This window comes from Thunnus thynnus, chromosome 11 (genome assembly GCF_963924715.1).
Source record: "Thunnus thynnus chromosome 11, fThuThy2.1, whole genome shotgun sequence".
Classification (NCBI taxonomy): domain Eukaryota; kingdom Metazoa; phylum Chordata; class Actinopteri; order Scombriformes; family Scombridae; genus Thunnus; species Thunnus thynnus.
In genome coordinates, this window is record NC_089527.1 from 845164 (window position 1) to 859184 (window position 14021).

A 14021-nucleotide genomic window follows, 5' to 3' on the forward strand; every position below is an offset into this window, starting at 1 on the left:
CAGATTTCTGCCTCTTCAGAATAAAACCAAACCAACATGCTGAGATTATTAGTACAGTCAACAACATTAAACACGTTTTATTTGTTTTTTATGTCAAGCTGGGAGTTAAATCAGATAAAAAAATATCTGATAAGACATTTAAACTTTAGATTTTATTATCTGCATGTACAGTAATAAAACAATGAAGTCATTTCAGACAGTGAAATGTTTTTATCTGTGTGTTTGATGTTTGTAAAACACTGTAATGATTCACTGTTAAAGGTCCTGGTTACTGACTGTAACCCTGGTTCTCAGTCAGACCCACATCTGGCCCTCCAGTCCAGATGTGGGTCGTGATTTTCCTCTTCATCATGTGTCTCTCGTGTCGTAATGATTCACGCTGCTCTGATGATCTTTTATCTGTTATTGTTCCGTTTGTGCAGCAGACGGACTGATGAGAAACTATTAAAGTCCTTTAACTGACCAGCAGCGCCCTCTGCTGCTGCATGTGGTCGTTACATGTAATAACAGGAACACAGAGGGAAACATGTCACTCAGTCTTTATCTCTGATGTCATGAGCTGCTGTGTGCTAACATGTAGCCTCTATAAATATAATACATACTATAATAAATAATATAGATCATGTGAATGATCTATGAATTCATTCTATAAATTGTTTCTTGTGTTCTCTGACATTTTGTTACTTGACAGAAAAGAAAACATCGACCGCATGTTGTGAAAGAGATAAAAACAGATTCAGAGAAGTTGAAATGATGTGAGACTGATGTCATTTATTTAACACTGTTGCTACTTACAAGCTGTTTTATGGCTCGATGCTGCAGTTCACCTTCAATGTCCTACAGAGTTATGAATGATTGATTATTATTGATACATTACAGACAAACAGCTGCTGGATGAACCTGAAGGATCATCTGGATCCTCATAAAATCATTTTTATAGCAGATATATAGAATCATAGCTTCTACAGCTCTGAGTGAGTTTATAACACCAACTAGCAAATGGAAATATGATCTTCTTCATGCTCGACCACCTGTAGATGATTAATAAATTGCATACATTACATAAATACAGCAGCTTCATGTCCTATACCTGCAGAAGTCATTGAAAAGACAGAATCACGCCTGTGAACATATGATAGTGAACTGTTCTCTGATATAAACATTCAGTGCAGCCGGTGTTTTGGTGTTTTGGTGTTTTGGTGTTTTGGTGGATGGTCGGCTCCTCTGCAGGGTAAAGTCAGCAGCTTCTGGACATCCGCCTGTTTTTATTGTCCCGTCCTCGTCTTGTTGGCTTCTTTACAGAAAACACAAGCTGATCAGTGAGCAGGCAGAACAAATAGAGGCCAGAACGTACAACGTCCTGCTGTAAAAACACATCATATTGTTCTTATTCATATTCAAATGTTGTTTTAAAGGGCCGGACACGTGTACAACAATAAACTGATGTTAGAGATGATCAGGGTGATGTTGAGGCCTCGGCTCTGTTGAACTGAAACTCGTCTCAGCTTCAGAAACTCAGCATGCAGCAGGAGAGAGGAGAGAGGAGAGGGGAGAGAGGAGAGAGGAGAGGAGAGAGGAGAGAGGAGAGGAGAGAGGAGAGGGGAGAGGAGAGAGGAGAGAGGAGAGGGGAGAGGAGAGAGGAGAGGAGAGAGGAGAGAGGAGAGGAGAGAGGAGAGGAGAGAGGAGAGAGGAGAAGAGAGAGGAGAGGAGAGGAGAGAGGAGAGGAGAGGAGAGGAGAGGAGAGAGGAGAGGAGAGAGGAGAGGAGAGAGGAGAGGGGAGAGGAGAGAGGAGAGAGGAGAGGGGAGAGGAGAGAGGAGAGGAGAGAGGAGAGGAGAGGAGAGGAGAGGAGAGAGGAGAGGAGAGAGGAGAGAGGAGAGGAGAGGAGAGGAGAGGAGAGGAGAGAGGAGAGGAGAGAGGAGAGGAGAGGAGAGGAGAGGAGAGAGGAGAGGAGAGAGGAGAGGAGAGAGGAGAGGAGAGGAGAGGAGAGAGGAGAGGAGAGAGGAGAGGAGAGGAGAGGAGAGAGGAGAGGAGAGGAGAGGAGAGGAGAGGAGAGGAGAGAGGAGAGGAGAGGAGAGGAGAGAGGAGAGGAGAGAGGAGAGGAGAGAGGAGAGAGGAGAGAGGAGAGGAGAGGAGAGAGGAGAGGAGAGAGGAGAGGAGAGAGGAGAGGAGAGGAGAGGAGAGAGGAGAGGAGAGAGGAGAGGAGAGAGGAGAGGAGAGAGGAGAGAGGAGAGAGGAGAGGAGAGGAGAGAGGAGAGGAGAGAGGAGAGGAGAGGAGAGGAGAGAGGAGAGAGGAGAGAGGAGAGGAGAGAGGAGAGAGGAGAGAGGAGGAAACATGAGAGCAGCCTTCATGGAAGTCTTTTACCAGCCGACACGCCCCCTTATTGGATATCAGTTATTGATTGGACGCTGCAGCTGATCAGACTGATCTGATTCATCACTGCAGTTTCACACCGACGTGAAGACAGATTACAGATTATAGATTAAAGTGATTTATTCCCAAATTTGATGTTTTATTTGTTTTCTGATTCATCAACAGAAGAACCGTAAACATGACGTGATGTCATGTTTCCTGCTGACAGACAGTTCGTCACATCTATTATTGAATCTCTGCCCTGAGATGACTTCTGTTGTGATTTGGTGCTAAATAAATAAAAATTGATTGATTGATTGATATTTTACATCATTTATTATCATCTCCATTCAGTCACATGTCGGGTTTGATATGAGTTACATCATTTCCATTTTCCCTGAAACATTTAGCCAAATACATATTTCCCAGTGTTCATATTCTGGGTTATTGAATGATGAATTCACTATTATCAATAAATACAGATACAAATAATCAATAAATAGTATAAACACATTCTGCCAGTAGAAATGGTTCCTGTGTGTGTATAAATACTGAATGCAGGTTGTTATTGAGGTGTTTGTTAAACAGGAAACAGCTGTTCTAGTGGTGAAAACTTTATTAGTATTAACACAGTGCACACGTGTGCAGACACAAAGTCCATCAGAAGTTTCTACAGCTGTTAAAGCCGACTGACAGCTGATCCAGCTGTGATCAGCTGATCCAGCTGTGATCAGCTGTGATCAGCTGTCGCCGTCATCAGAAACGGACGTCGCTTCACGTGACGCTTCAGAGGAGAGGACGTGTTTCCACGGTGGGCGGGGCTAAGACGCCAGTGAGGGAGACCTGGATGCAATTGAAGAGACTCGGGATGCAGCCTGTTTACTGACGTTACTGCAGGTAAACATGCTGCTGCTTTCATTAGGGCCTGTCCTGATTGGCTGGGAGGGAAGGTGGGGGGCCGCGCCTCCAGCCAATCAGAGTAGGAGCTCATTAAGCATGAAGCAGAAGTTAGAGCGTCTTCAGCTTCTGTATTGTGACGTATTTCCAAGTGAAACGGAGTTAAATCTAATCATTGCATTTGATTGGACTGCTTAAAAGTGGGCGGGGCTTGGAGTTTAGCATTATATGGAGCTGCAGAGGCCTGTCGGCTGCCTCACCTGCTGTGAGGAGGACGAGGGACAGATGGATGAAGCAGACCTCAGCTGACACGTCGTTCTGGAGACAAACACACGTCTCTTCCTGTCGTCTCCTCGCCGTCAGCGCCGTGGCTGCTTCTCACCGTCCAACGCTCCTCAGAGCAGGATGAGTCAAACATCTGAAGACTTTGATGTAAAAATACTCTCAGACTGATTTTTTAACATAAATTTGACATTTAACAGATAAATGAACATTTAACACGAGATGAAACTGTGAGAATGTATTTTTCATTTCATGAAGCCTTTAATGAAAGAGAAAGAGGAAACCTGTCTGGATTAATAAATAAATAATAAATAATAATAATAATAAATAATTCAATCATTATATTTACAGATTACTGAACATGTCTGTGAAGAACATCTGAAAGAAAAAAGAGTCATTGAGCACACGTGATACAATCACTCTGCAGCCTCACAGATAAACAAACAGATAAACAAACAGATAAACAAACACATAAACACATAAACAAACAGATAAACAAACACATAAACAAACACATAAACACATAAACAAACAAACACGTAAACAAACAGATAAACACATAAACAAACAGATAAACACGTAAACAAACAGATAAACACAAACAGATAAACACATAAACAAACAGATAAACACATAAACAAACAGATAAACACAAACAGATAAACACATAAACAAACAGATAAACAAACACATAAACACATAAACAAACAGATAAACACAAACAGATAAACACATAAACAAACAGATAAACAAACAAATAAACAAACAGATAAACAAACAAATAAACAAACAGATAAACACATAAACAAACAGATAAACAAACACATAAACACATAAACAAACACATAAACACATAAACAAACAGATAAACACATAAACAAACAGATAAACACATACACAAACAGATAAACACATAAACAAACAGATAAACACATAAACAAACAGATAAACAAACAGATAAACACATAAACAAACACATAAACATGTAGATAAACACATAAACAAACAGATAAACAGATAAACAAACAGATAAACAAACAGATAAACACATAAACAAACAGATAAACACGTAAACAAACAGATAAACACATAAACAAACAGATAAACAGATAAACAAACACCTAAACACATAAACAAACAGATAAACAGATAAACAAACACCTAAACACATAAACAAACAGATAAACAGATCTAATCAATCCTCAATCAATCAATCCTGTACTTGAGTTCTGAGAACGTAAACATCTGGACAGGAAGGATCAGGATGAACAAACACGTCACTTACACGACGTACGAAGACCTCACTGACACCAGAGGTCAAAGGTCAGCAGCAGAACGTCATGGAAACACCTTCAGACGCCACAAATCCGTCATTATTCACTCGCTTCTCTCTGTTGTTTCTTCACTTTGGACGATAAAAATCACAATCTGAACATTTTTATGTTTCAGTCACAAACGAGAAGCTGTGATGTCATAGAGGAGGTGTGATGTCATGGAGGAGGCGTGATGTCATGGAGGAGGCGTGATGTCATAGAGGAGGTGTGATGTCATAGAGGAGGTGTGATGTCATGGAGGAGGCGTGATGTCATGGAGGAGGTGTGATGTCATAGAGGAGGCGTGATGTCATGGAGGAGGTGTGATGTCATGGAGGAGGCGTGATGTCATGGAGGAGGCGTGATGTCATGAAGGAGGTGTGATGTCATGGAGGAGGCGTGATGTCATAGAGGAGGCGTGATGTCATGGAGGAGGCGTGATGTCATGGAGGAGGTGTGATGTCATTGAGGAGGTGTGATGTCATGGAGGAGGCGTGATGTCATAGAGGAGGTGTGATGTCATGGAGGAGGTGTGATGTCATGGAGGAGGCGTGATGTCATGGAGGAGGTGTGATGTCATGGAGGAGGTGTGATGTCATGGAGCAGGTGTGTCGTTGTTGTTGTTGTTGTCGTATTGTGTATTTGTTTTGTGCCTGAGCTGCTATGTGCTTTTTGTTGAGTAAAGTTTTGTATTTAAAAAAAAAACCATCACTTCATAACCAAGTGGCTGGCAGAGTGTAGAGGAACATCTGCACTGAGTATGGGCTGGAGGTCCCGAGGTCACACTGGAAGACGCCTCCTAAGGTGGTTGAGAATGACCGAGCCGAGATCCTGTAGGACTTCCAGATCCAGACTGACAAGCTGGTGATGGTGAACCAACCGGACATCATGTTGATGGACAAACAACAGAAGAAGAAGGCAGCGGTGATAGACGTAGCGATCCCCAGCGACAGCAACATCAAGAAGAAGGAACACGAGAAGATCAAAAAATACCAAGAAGAGGAGCTAGAAAAGATGTGGGGAGTGAAGGCAACAGTGGTGCCAGTGGTAATGGGAGCACTGGGGGCTGTGACCCACAAACTGGGAGAGTGGCTCCAGCAGATTCCAGGTACAACTTCTGAGGTCTCTGTGCAGAAGAGCCCAGTCCTAGGAACAGCTGAGATACTGCACAGACCCCTCAAACTCCCACAACTCTGGTAGAGACACACCCCCCCCCATGGGAGGATGGAGGGGGGGTGAGAGGGAGATTTTATATATATGTATATATATATGTATATGTCCTCCATCATCTTGTTAAAACGTCTCTGCAGCAGTTAGAATCAGCTGCAGGTAAAAGTCTCATCTGACTGAGACTCATGTAGGAAGCGTCCGACTGACTGTCAGCAGGGACGAGGAATCCTCCTGCAGAGTGAGACGTCGCTGTTTTACTGTGATGACGTGTTTGTTCTCTTACATAGAAACATAAACACCATCCGTAACATGGGTTAAAACATGAATAAATATAAAATAGAGGTTAATGTGACTCAGCTGTGTGTGTATATTGCAGCATCTTGCTGCACAGACACATGTTTTGCACGTCAGCTGACAGCAGAGTTTTTACTCCTCGTCCTGCTCTGAGTCTGAACGCTGCAGTTCAGGGATCCGTCCAGCAGGAGGCGCACGTTGATCACACTCACACTGAAACTCTTCCTGCAGCAAAACCCCTGACGTCATCAATGATGCAACTTTCTGCAACTGCAGCCTGTTTCCACACAGAAACTGTCACGTTTCCTCCTGAAGAGACAAACTGAAAGAAAGTCTGGACGTGGAATCGATCAGAGTGAGTTCATGATTCAGTTTGATGCTTTCAACTAAAAACACGTCTCTCAGTTTCTTTTAATAAAAGGTTGTTGAGTGAATATGATGATCTGATGGAACTAAAAGCTGTTTGAGGTATAAGGTAGTGACCAGTTCAGAGAGTCTATTAATATTATTATAAACTACATTTAAAGGCTGAAGATGTGTTCCAGAGCTGCTCTGGTCTGTATGACGTCATCATAATCAATCACAGGAAATAAAAGCTGTTGGATGATTTGTTTTCTTACTTGGAGAGTAAAAGAATTAATCGGTTTATTATCTGAGACCAGTGTTTATTTTATTTAAATGTATCTTGAGTATAAAGTTTAAAATCTGCTGCATCAAGTTTAAAGTTTCAGATCTCTGAGACGTCAAATAAATATATGAACTTATGAATTTACACAACGTTCTGCCAGCGTTCCTCCCTCACTTCCTCCTGACGCAGGCAACACGCCATCGATCCGTTACTGTAGAAGAAGAGTCAAACAGAAAGCCTGAGTTAAGATGAGCTGATAACCAGCATCGTGTTACCAGTCATCTCAGACTGGGAGTTCAGACTGGGAGTTCAGACTGGGAGTTCTGACTGGTAGTTCTGACTGGGAGTTCTGACTGGTAGTTCTGACTGGGAGGTCAGACTGGGAGTTCTGACTGGTAGTTCTGACTGGGAGTTCTGACTGGTAGTTCTGACTGGGAGTTCTGACTGGGAGTTCTGACTGGGAGTTCTGACTGGGAGGTCAGACTGGGAGTTCTGACTGGTAGTTCTGACTGGGAGTTCTGACTGGTAGTTCTGACTGGGAGTTCTGACTGGGAGTTCTGACTGGGAGTTCAGACTGGGAGTTCAGACTGGGAGTTCTGACTGGTAGTTCTGACTGGGAGTTCTGACTGGGAGTTCTGACTGGGAGTTCAGACTGGTAGTTCTGACTGGGAGTTCAGACTGGGAGTTCTGACTGGTAGTTCTGACTGGGAGTTCAGACTGGGAGTTCAGGGTTATGTTGGATATGTTGAACTTCCTCTCTGGTCTGCTGTAGCTTCCAGTATTGAACTGATGCTGCAGCTGAACTCAGGTCAGCGGATTAAACAGCTTTGAACGTGAGCTCATGTGTTGAGAGAAGCTATATTTACAGCACGCTAACCGACAGAGGACGTGTTGTCAGGGGCCCGTCGTGACCCCCACAAGGTCAGAGGCCCCCCGGGGGGGCGTTTGTGTATCTGCTGCAGAATCAACCATCTGTTCCTCTACCTGCTGCTGCTGCTGCACACGCAGCGGCTGATCTTGCATGCATGCATTCAGGCACGCATGTGACATTAGACACGCCAGAGAGACGCAGCAGCAGCTGATCGGATACGCAGCCTGGGAGGAACGATGCAGAAAACATAACTAATATGTGCTGTGGATGTATTTATTTTGCCTGTTGTCCTCCTGTAGAGGGCAACAAACACACTCAGTCAGCCGGAAACCTGAAGAAAATGAAGAAGAAGATGTTTCCCTGTAACATCATTTAGTGATCCGAGCTGGATCCAAGGCAGCCAGGAAGCTACATGACCATATATATATATACAGTATACATACAGACGGGAGATAAATGAAAGGAAAAACCAACTTCAAATGTGTCAGTGAGGTGTTGCTTAAAGATCTTCCTCATGTGGTGGTGTGATGATGATGATGATGATGGTGCAGAGCGCTGTCTAAAACGTCAGCTGGGTTGAGATCTGGTGACTGTGAAGGTCGTAACATGTGATTCATCCAGGAAGAGACCACTTCCATCAGGACAGACATGTTTCATCACAGGATAAAGCTGATCACTCAAAAAATACTTTGTATTGATTAGCAGTGACCCTTCCCCAAACCATGCCAGCAATACATATATATATATATATATATGTATATATATGAAAAAGTAAATAGATAAATTAAAAAGTCTGCTATTATAAGGGATCTCAGAGGTAACACAGTGTTAAAGGACGAGTTCACTATTTTTCCAGTGTGTGTTAAACCAACAGTCAGTGTGTTTCTTGCTGTAATCATTCCTCCTGTTCATACTGACCATTAGAAGATCCTTCATAATGACCTTACAATGGAAGTGATGAAAGTTTATCTGAAGCTAATATGAAGCTTCAGCGTCCAAATGAGTCAAATCAAGTAGATATCTTTCAACGTTACAGTCTTTTTAGTGCCAAAGTTCCTCTTTTTGTTACTATACTTCCACCTGCAGCTCAACAGGGAAACACTGTCCGAGGAAACACAAAGAGGGAATTTGATGCTAAAAAGACTGTAAATGTGTCAGATATCCACTTGATATGACTAACTCAGACTGCTGAAGCTGAATAGAAGCTTCACACAGACTTTTAAATGACTGTGTGGACACACTGTGGATTTTATCCTCCATCACTTCCATTAAAGCACATTTGAAGGATCTTTTAATATCCAGTATGAACAGGAGGAATGATTACAGACACCTGACTGCTGGTTTAAGTGGAAACACTGGGAACCTCCTTTAAAGATCCGTTATTAACAGTGAGTTTATGCCGGATGAGAGGATGACATGAGGGTGAATTAGTTATTTTTTTTCTCCAGATTCTGATTTATGTCACCTTTTAAAACTCAGTTCAGTTTTAATAAGAATGATTGACGATTAATAAACGATCAGATTTAAAATCAGATTCATGAAACCACTTAACAACAGACTGTGGCTGCTGACAGGCATTGTGGGTAATGTAGTCCAGTACTATTAGAAGAGACTGGCTGGCCTGCAGGAGGCCACAGAAACAGATGAGAGATAAACTCTGTCGCTAACACGGTCACAGGTGTGCAGACGTGCTCCTGTCATGCACGTCCTCAATAAAGACACGAAACACGGAGCACTGAGATCGTTTTCTCATCTAACGTGATGTGAAACATGTTGCAGCAACACGGTTCTTCATTAAAGCTGGAATGCCGGACGTCTGTCTCCCCCTTCTGGCAGTGAGAGTAAAGGCTGGGCTGTGATTGGCTGACAGGAACACAGAGATGGCTGGTTGACTTGTTTCACTGTCAGAATTTGATCCATTTGGTTTGATAACATCTGGAAAGTTTTGAAGAGCTGCAGGATGAAGGACCAGCGCAGGAACGTTACCGACATTTAAAACCTTCATCAACACTGTGACACACGCTCATGTTCACGTTCATGACACGTCATAATGTAACTGAGTGTTTATTAAGAGTCACAGCATCTGTCTGTCTTGTTCTGATGAATTATTATTATTATTATTATTATTATTAATGTTTTAATGATGTCGTTTCATCTTTGTGTCTGCTGTAATAAGTCTTAAACAGATAATGAATAACAATATAGTAAAACACAGCTGTAATAATATCAAATATGTCTTTATAGGAGAAGTTATAATAAATACTGAACATTAATAAACAATTAAATCTGCTTATAACTACATTATAGTGAGTTATAAACCATTTATAATGATTATTAATGATGAATAAGAGGTTCTCATGTTTTAAAGATATAAACTGTACAACAGTCTGTTTATAAATTATATCATTGCTCATATGTACATTAATGTTTTGTGTTTGAGTAGTTGAACATGTTTATTTGAAGTGCAGCACATGAAGCTGCACTGAGTCTTCATACGATCAGTGGGGGAGGGTGTGTGTGTGTGTGTGTGTGTGTATGTTGGGGGGGGGGGTGCTCTCTTTGGAGTAGCGTGACCAGCTGATGAAGGCAGGATGGAGTGGGGGGAGGTGTGTGCTCAGTCGTCCAATCAGCTGCAGCCTTGCCTCCCCCCTCCCCCACCCTGCAGGCCTGCAGACACGCAGCAGATCCAAAGAATCACGAGAGATCAAACTGACGGTGTTTTATTCTGTTGATTAACAGGAAACAGGAAGCAGCAGCAGCACGTCACACATGATGAGTTAAAGAGTCTGTAAATGTCTTCAAACATCTGGGAGCTGCAGAGTTTCTCCGTTTCTGTCTCTGAGCTGCAGCTTCGTGACTGAGCTGAACTTACTGAAGCATCATAACTGCTGTCTGTCCATCCAAACACACTGCTGCACCATAATGCACCATGCTGCACCATGCTGCACCATGCTACACCATGCTACACCATGCTGCACCATGCTACACCATGCTGCACCATGCCGTACCATGCTACACCATGCTACACCGTGCCGTACCATGCTACACCATGCTACACCATGCTGTACCATGTTGCACCATGCTGCACCATGCTACACCATGCTACACCGTGTTGTACCGTGCTACACCATGCTATATCGTGCTACACCATGCTACACCATGCTGTACCGTGCTACACCATGCTACACCGTGCTACACCATGCTACACTGTGCTACATCATGCTACCATGCTACACCATGCTACACCATGCTACACCGTATTGTATCGTGCTACACCATGCTACACTGTGCTACATCATGCTACCATGCTACACCGTGCTACACCGTGTTGTATCGTGCTACACCATGCTACACTGTGCTACATCATGCTACCATGCTACACCGTGCTACACCGTGTTGTATCGTGCTACACCATGCTACACTGTGCTACATCATGCTACCATGCTACACCGTGCTACACCATGCTACACCGTGTTGTATCGTGCTACACCATGCTACACCATGCTGTACCGTGCTACACCATGCTACACCATGCTACACTGTGCTACATCATGCTACCATGCTACACCATGCTACACCATGCTACACCGTGCTACACCATGCTACACCGTGCTACACCATGCTGCACCGTGCTACACCATGCTGCACCATGCTGCACCATGCTACACCGTGCTGCGCCATGTTGCACTGCATCTTACCTGCATCACCTGCATCCATCTCTCACATCCATCCCCAGCAGAACCTGCAGCACCTGCAGCACCTGCATCCTTCAGACTGAAATCAGACCGGTTATATCCTCCCACACGGTTCTGTCTGATGTAAACCTGCTCAGATTAAAGATGAGACTTTACTGTAGAATCCAGACGAACAAAACGTGTAAATGTACAAATACTTGCTGTCATCATCCACAGGTCAGCTTCACCTGCACACACCTGAGCTGCTGTCTGGAGATCAATAAACTGATACAGAGACACATTTTCAGTGTCTTGTTCCTTTAGATTGATTTCGTTTGTACATCGTCACAAACAAAAACACGTTTTTATCTGAATACGTTAACTTTGTGTTTTAAGGTCTTGTGTTTCTTCTGATTTTCAGGGTTTTACACAAATCTTTAGGTTCCAACTTTTCATGTTTTATCACAAGTTTTAATGTTTTAACTTTAATATTCAGATTTGACCAAATGTTCTTGTTGTGTTGAACATCCTGTTGTGAACGGTTTGTTACGTGTATTTATCACCGTACGTGTATCACATGACACCGAGTCTGAGTCAAAACATCCATCAACATCATTTAAATAATGTGAGAGGATGAACGTTTGAACATCATCATACATCAGTATCAATAAATCACCTCGTTACTGCATGAAACTACGTGAATCTACAGATTTCTGAGGATCTATGACTTTAATAATAATAATAATAACTTTATTTATATTGCACTATTCAAAACAACCTTTTCAAAGTGCTTCCAACCCAGCCGGTAGAGGCAGACGGCGCCACCTAGAGTCCGGTTCTACTGGAGGGTTCTTCCTGTTAAAGGAGAGTTTTTCCTGTTGATGGAGGAATGTTGGGTCTGTAGATTACAGAGTTCGGTCTAGATGCTCTATGTGGAAACTGTCCTAAGATAACTTCTGATATGATTTAATATATATCAATAAAACTGACTGGACTTCACAAACCAGGACAAATACAAGACAACAGGAAGACAACCAACTACAACAGGAAGACAACCAACTACAACAGGAAGACAACCAACTACAACAGGAAGACAACCAACTACAGCAGGAAGACAACCAACTACAACATCACAGTCAACTAATAAAATAACACGTTAAACAGTTACAAGTAAAGTTAAAGTAACAGATAAAATGTATGTGTTGAGTGTGTGTGTGTGTGTGTGTGTGTGTGTGTGTGTTAGAGTGTGTGTGTGTGTGTGTGTGTGTTAGAGTGTGTGTGTGTTAGAGTGTGTGTGTGTGTGTTAGAGTGTGTGTGTGTATGTGTGTTAGAGTGTGTGTGTGTGTTAGAGTGTGTGTGTGTATGTGTGTGTATGTGTGTTGAGTGTGTGTGTGTGTTAGAGTGTGTGTGTGTATGTGTGTGTGTGTGTGTTAGTGTGTGTGTGTGTATGTGTGTTAGAGTGTGTGTGTGTATGTGTGTGTATGTGTGTTGAGTGTGTGTGTGTGTTAGAGTGTGTGTGTGTATGTGTGTGTGTGTGTGTTAGTGTGTGTGTGTGTATGTGTGTGTGTGTATGTGTGTTAGAGTGTGTGTGTGTGTGTGTATGTGTGTTAGAGTGTGTGTGTGTGTGTGTATGTGTGTTAGAGTGTGTGTGTGTATGTGTGTGTATGTGTGTTGAGTGTGTGTGTGTGTGTGTGTGTGTATGTGTGTGTATGTGTGTTGAGTGTGTGTGTGTGTTAGAGTGTGTGTGTGTGTGTGTGTTAGAGTGTGTGTGTTAGAGTGTGTGTGTGTGTGTGTTAGAGTGTGTGTGTGTTAGAGTGTGTGTGTGTGTGTTAGAGTGTGTGTGTATGTGTGTGTGTGTATGTGTGTTAGAGTGTGTGTGTGTATGTGTGTGTATGTGTGTTGAGTGTGTGTGTGTGTTAGAGTGTGTGTGTGTATGTGTGTTAGAGTGTGTGTGTGTATGTGTGTTAGAGTGTGTGTGTGTGTATGTGTGTGTGTATGTGTGTGTGTGTGTGTGTGTGTATGTGTGTGTGTGTGTTAAGAGTGTGTGTGTGTATGTGTGTGTGTGTGTTAAGAGTGTGTGTGTGTATGTGTGTTAGAGTGTGTGTGTGTGTGTGTTAAGAGTGTGTGTGTTAGAGTGTGTGTGTGTGTGTTAGAGTGTGTGTGTGTATGTGTGTTAGAGTGTGTGTGTGTGTGTGTGTTAGAGTGTGTGTGTGTTAAGAGTGTGTGTGTGTTAGTGTGTGTTAGTGTGTGTGTTTGTGTGTTAGAGTGTGTATGTGTGTGTGTTAGAGTGTGTGTGTGTGTTAGAGTGTGTGTGTGTTATAGTGTGTGTTTGTGTGTTAGAGTGTGTGTGTGTGTGTGTGTTAGAGTTTGTGTGAGTGTGTATGTGTGTATTAGTGTGTATTAGTGTGTGTTAGGGTGTGTGTGTTAGAGTGTATTAGTGTGTTAGAGTGTGTTAGTGTGTGTGTTAGAGTGTATTAGTGTGTTAGAGTGTGTTAGTGTGTGTGTTAGAGTGTATTAGTGTGTTAGTGTGTGTTAGTGTGT